Source organism: Mastomys coucha, unplaced genomic scaffold (genome assembly GCF_008632895.1).
Source record: "Mastomys coucha isolate ucsf_1 unplaced genomic scaffold, UCSF_Mcou_1 pScaffold18, whole genome shotgun sequence".
NCBI lineage: Eukaryota > Metazoa > Chordata > Mammalia > Rodentia > Muridae > Mastomys > Mastomys coucha.
This window is the reverse complement of record NW_022196900.1, coordinates 81309561-81315108: the sequence shown is the minus strand read 5'-3', so window position 1 is coordinate 81315108 and position 5548 is coordinate 81309561. Positions and strand designations below refer to the sequence as shown.

At 57.3% G+C, this 5548-nt stretch overlaps 1 protein-coding gene across 1 annotated transcript in view; it reads right to left on the bottom strand.

Annotated features, from left to right (window-relative positions):
- Rspo1 (R-spondin 1) overlaps positions 1 to 4051 on the bottom strand; it is a 24136-nt gene extending 20085 nt beyond the window's left edge. Inside the window, exon 1 of the mRNA XM_031378612.1 lies at positions 3858 to 4051. The gene's annotated coding sequence lies outside the window, so the exon portion shown is untranslated. The remainder of the gene's footprint in view (positions 1 to 3857) is intronic.
- Between the last annotated feature and the right edge of the window lie 1497 nt (positions 4052 to 5548).

Here is a 5548-nt window from a genome sequence, read left to right as displayed (position 1 = left end):
CCCCCCCCCGGCCCCCCCCCACCCCCAGCCACAGAAACTCTGACACAGCAGGCCTGGCGGGCCTGGCTTTTGTGAGGGGATATAAACAGCAGCAACTGCCTGTCCTGGCTAGAGACTCAGAGAATGGCGATAATCCCCCAGCCCGGAGAGAGCTTGGGCTCTGGACCCAGTGGCCAGGGTGATGGGGGCAGGGGCACTGTCCCTGCCTGCTGCAGTGTCTGAGAAGTTGGGCATCTGAGCTTCAGGGTTAAGGAGGGGCAGGAGCGAGAGCTTCCTTCCCACTGACAGGGTCGTGCACTCACAACAGGCTCGCCCACACGCCCGCCTGCTGAGAAAGTGCACAAGTGCACCAGATCACTCGCTTAGGCTCACAGGGTGAGCGTTTGACCTGTTCCCCTGAGGGTTGGTGGGGGGGGGGGGGCTCTGTTCACGGGTTAGTTGTCATTGCACTGGTCGTTTGGCCTCCTTGAACCTCAGGCTCTTCACCTATGAAACTGGGATTGGTTCTGAGTTGTTTTGGCTTACTAATGAGAAATCTGAGATCCTCAGTATGGAGCCTCCAGCCCCCTCCCTCCTCCCTTTCAGCTCCTCTGTGCCCAGTCCACCCCCTGGCCTCCCAAAGAGGCCCCAGCAGAGCCCACCTGCACTGGAGATAAATCATTACCCCCGGAGGGAGTTCGGTACCTCCCTCCTCCCTCCTCGGCCTCTCCCCCTGGCTTTGAAGGCCAGACACACTCAAGTGGTTAAGCTGCCTGTGAGAAGTGTTTACATGAGCCTGATGGATCCCACCTGGTGCTGGAGCTGGAGCCAGCAGAGATGCCCCCACCACCCCGGTGCCCCACAGCTGCTATTGCCTATGTGCCACCCCCACCACCACCTAATACTCCCAAAACTTCCCAGCCCCTATGTCACACCCCAGCCCCTATGTCACACCCCAGTCCCTATAACCATGGCTATCCAGCCAGGTGTACTGAACGAGGCCATGGGTACAGACTTCAGAGTCAGGCTGCCAGGCTTGCAAGGCCAACCCTGTTGGTGAATTAGCTGTGTTACTTTTGCTTATTGGCCTAGAAGCTTTGGGCCTATTTTCTAATCTACAAGAGTCTGGTTTAGATACAGCTTGGGTATGCACATCCACCATGTGCTCAGAACAGGATGGGCAATAGTGGGGTTTCAGTTAATATAGTTACATTTTTCATGAATGAGGTTTCATTGTGTGTTGGAGGATCCTATGGCCCTGGATGAAGGAATTTAACATCTTCTGACTCATCAGGGTAGCATACTAAATGCAGAACCCTGGCATGCAATTGACACATTTGCATGTCTCTGTGGTTGTGGCCCTGGTCCTGAAGATGTCACCTCTCAGAAAAGCCTGTGTCAGATAGGATGCTAGGATTGGGCAGCTCTGGCCCACCAGTCCTTGTGCCTGCAAACACTGCCTCAAACAAGTCTAGGGTCAAGCCTGGGTCTTTGACTTTGGCTTCATTCTGTGGGGTCCACTACTCAGGAAAGATCTCCTAGCTGTCTCCGTACTCCTGGTGCCCACAGAAGGGCACAAAGGACTTCAAGACCAAGGGCTGAGCAGCCCAGCCAATGGCAACTCCTCGCCCCTCTTACTCTCCACTCCTTCCTCATCCTCCCAGCTTCCCCTCTGGCCTGCCCTTGGCACACTCACTAAATCCCTGGAGTCCCTGCCAGTGAGAACTCCTTCTCAACCCCCACCAAGATCTCCAGGAAACCTGTCTTTGCTTGGCATGAAGAGGAGGGGCAGATGTGAGTTTCATTGGCATGGGGGGTGCTGACTTCCCCCTGGAGTGGAAAGAATTTCAAATACTTTCAGGCACTGTGTATCTTTATCTCAAACCAAGCAAATGAGCTAATAGTTCATCCATACCGGGGAGTACAAGCAACAGACAGGAGCAATGCAGTGTGGGTAAAGAGCTGAGCAGTCATCCCTGAGAAGTGCATATGCTACAGCTGAAGCCAGTCTCAGGCTGGAAACAATGGCCCAAATATTGCCAAAGTATCTGACAATTTGCTGGAGTGACCATTAGACACAGGGCAGGTCTTAGATCTTAGACTCTTGTGATACCAAGTTCCCAAGGGCCACAGACTCCTACCTCTGGGGTTGCCTTTCCCTCCAGCTACTCTGGGTCCCACCTGAGCATTCAAGGGGGCACTGATACTCGGGAGGACAGGGAGAGGAGCCAGGAGCAGAGGGTAGACTTTTAAATACCCTTGCTTGTTTCTACCATAATTTCCAGAATACTTTGGGTGTTGAATTGCTATAGCTCACAAGTTCACTTGGGAGGGCTCATTATACCACCCTGTGAAAAAGAGCAATGAACAGCTTTCAAGGCCCTAGGCGCTGGCGAGGTGAGGACAACCTTGCTGACTAGGGCAGAATCCCACTTCCTCTGCACCTCCTCCCACCTGCAGGGGCTAGACCTTCATTTACTCCATCACAAACGAAGGAGAAAGGATTACAGGGAAGCATGGCCCTGTGGAGTTAAGGACAGAGAATTTTAAAACTAATTTGGGAACTAAGTGCCTGGGTGTCCTGGAGACTGGCTTTTGCAGAGAGCTAAGGAGTTTGGGTCATCAAGGCTCTGAGGATGGGCCAGCACAGGGTGAAGAATTCTGGGGGGGGGGGGGGGGGCGGGCAGAGGCTGAGATGGCCAGAGATCACAAACTGAGGTCACATGGGTCAGGGAGGGGAGAACCTACAGGGTGGACCCACACTGAGGAAGGGGACTCAGCTGCAGGTGGAGCTGAAGCGGAAATTCAGCCTGAGCAGGGGGCTGGAAGAACTTTCACCTTTTTGCCTGCCACAACGTTATTAGGATGAATTGGTATTCCGTCAGATGTCAGATACAGACCCAAAAATGTAAACCATGTCGATGGCTTCTCATTAGCCAACACTACTCCCATCTCTAGGATCGGCAACCGGCCTAGGAATCGGAGGCCAAAAAGAGCCGAAGTATTTCGGGGGCAGGGGTGGAACAGAGTGCCTGTCGGACCTGTGGGCATCGCAGAGCTGTGCCAGGCTCCTCGGAGACTGTGCCCACCCCGCTGCCCTCAACCCCACGACGCGGAGAGAAGCTCTGCTCTGCTTGCCTGCACTGCTCATCATCCATTCATTCTCATATTCTCTCTCTCTCTCTCTCTCTCTCTCTCTCTCTCTCTCTCTCTCTCTCTCTCTCTCCCCTTCTCCTCTTCCCCCCCTTCCTCCCTCTCTGTGACGCCCTGACAGGTGCCAGGGGAGCGGATCCACTCCCCCCCCATACCCCCAAATGCGCAGGATCCGGTCTCCGGTGCCCTGTCCACCCTGACGTCCCTGGGTGGCCACAGCACTCCTCTCCCCTCCAGGCCATGGTGCAGCGCATCGGCCTTCTACTGCGTCAGGATGCGAGGGGGGGACCTGGTTTATACGAACCAGATTGGGTCGCGTGGGTCGGAGCTGGGTCGCAGCTAGGGTGCGTGGGTCGGGACTGGGTCACTGCTAAGGTGCGTGGGTCGCGTGGGTCAGGGCTAGGGACTCCAGATAGGGCTGGGTCGCAGCTGGGTTGCAGCTGGGTTGCAATGGGCAAGGCTGAGGTGAGTGAGTTGGGGCTGGGGACTTGAAGGCAGGACTGGGTCTCGTGGGTCAGGATTGGGTCACAGCTGGGTTACGGATAGGGTGCGTGGGGGCACGGCTGGGGCGGGAAGGTCGCGGCTGGAGACTCGGGGCGGGGTGCCCCGGGCTGATGTGCAGCGGGACGGGATGGGGTCGGGCTCTGCCCTGCCTCCCCAGCTCCGGCTGCGCCTAGACGCGGACCCAGAACCCCGGGGCGGACGGCACGGGCAGCAGGACTCACCTGGCGCAGCGGCCGTGGCGGGGCAGCCCGGAGGGGCGAGGGCGCGGCCACTGGGTCCCGCGTTGCGGTCGGCCCCGCGCTCCGCCCGCCGCCCAGTTGCTCAATGCCTTCTCGGCCGCCAGCGCCCCGCCCGGTGCATTGGTGCTGGGGCGGCCCGCGCGGGCCCCGCAGTCCGCCGCCCGGGCTCTGCGCCCCGCGCCCGGAGAGGGGCCGGTCCCCGGCTCGCACGAGGGAGGGAATCCCCCGGCGCCACCCCCGGCCGGCCCCCCTGCCCGATCCGTAAGAAAAAACGGACTGGAGCGCCGGGCCCGGGACTCCGTAGCCCCCTCCCGCACACCCCTGCTAGGGACGCGCCGTCTGCTGTGTGGCGAACGCCGCGAGCTCACGTCTCCTCTCCCCACCCCGCACCCGCTTTTCTTGGGTTAGGAGCAGGGACCCAGGATGCTTGCTAAGGCCTGTGCCCTCCATCAGAATCTTGGAAAGGGGGCAGATCTAGAATAGCAGGGCTTGTGATGGCCCGGCCACACCCTTCTTCCCCTCAGGGTCAAACCTTCAGAGCATTTGACGAGTTGGTAAGACCGGGGGAAGGAAAGTTTCCTATCAGATCCTCGGACTGGAATCAGTGTGGGCTATTCTACAACACACCCTCCAGTCCAGCCCCTGCTCTCTCATCCATAGCCTGTGTGGCCAGGAGTAAGTTACTTAACTTCTCTGAGCCTCCCGTTTTTTCATCTGTTTTGAGGGTTTCGTGAAATGAAGGATGCCCAATTCCGGACAGGAACTCGAAAAATGTTTGTGAGATGACAAAGTAGGAAAGGAAGGGTTCCAGACACCTGTAATGACCTACAAAAGGTTGAATTAAACCTGGAGGGAAGGAGGGAGGTATACGCCTGAGGGTGGCCAACAGCTGTGTTCCACCCTCACTTTAGACTGGATGGAGAGAAACTCAAACTGCAGTCTGCTCGGTTCCAGCGGAGAGGATGGGCTGACTGGGGGGTGGGGGTGAGTAATGAAGACAGGCTGTGGAATCTCCTTAGTGGAGGAGGGAGCCCTGACAGTCGAGCCAAGGGCACGGGGTCGCTGGGAGTGACGGGAGGGGATGGTGATGCCAAGGAACGAATGGCCCCTGGGGTGTCCGGATGGTCAAAAGACCAGGGAGGAGCAGGAGGGTGACTAGCCTGAGGAAGTGAAGGTGCTGGCTCTCCAATGCCCAGAGTCTGGGCTTATGCTCAGAAGCCTCCCCAAGTTCATAGAAGCTAATCCAGGACCCTGCAGCCCCTCCCAGAGGCCCTTCCCTCTCCCGCTGCCCCAGCCTCCTGTGTCCGATCAGCCCTTGGCTAAGGCTCTGCACCTAATCAAACAGCCTTAAATGCCGAAAACGCAATGTTTATTTTATTTTATTTTTTTACACACTTGCATAACTCCCTGACCAGCCACGCCAGGCGCTGGGCTTTTGTTTGGCTTTATTTTGTTGCAGAGAGAGCAAGAGAGAGAGAGAGAGAGAGAGAGAGAGAGAGAGAGAGAGAGAGAGAGAGAGAGAGAGAGAGAGAGAGAGAGAGAGAGAGAGAGAGAGAGAGAGAGAGAGAGACAGACTCAGCATTGGCCCCCCTAGAAGGCGAAGCTGTCAGTGCTGGGCATGGGCTCAGGTTTCTCGCCTGAGGAAGTCTGTGGGAGTTGAGCAGTCTGGTTGT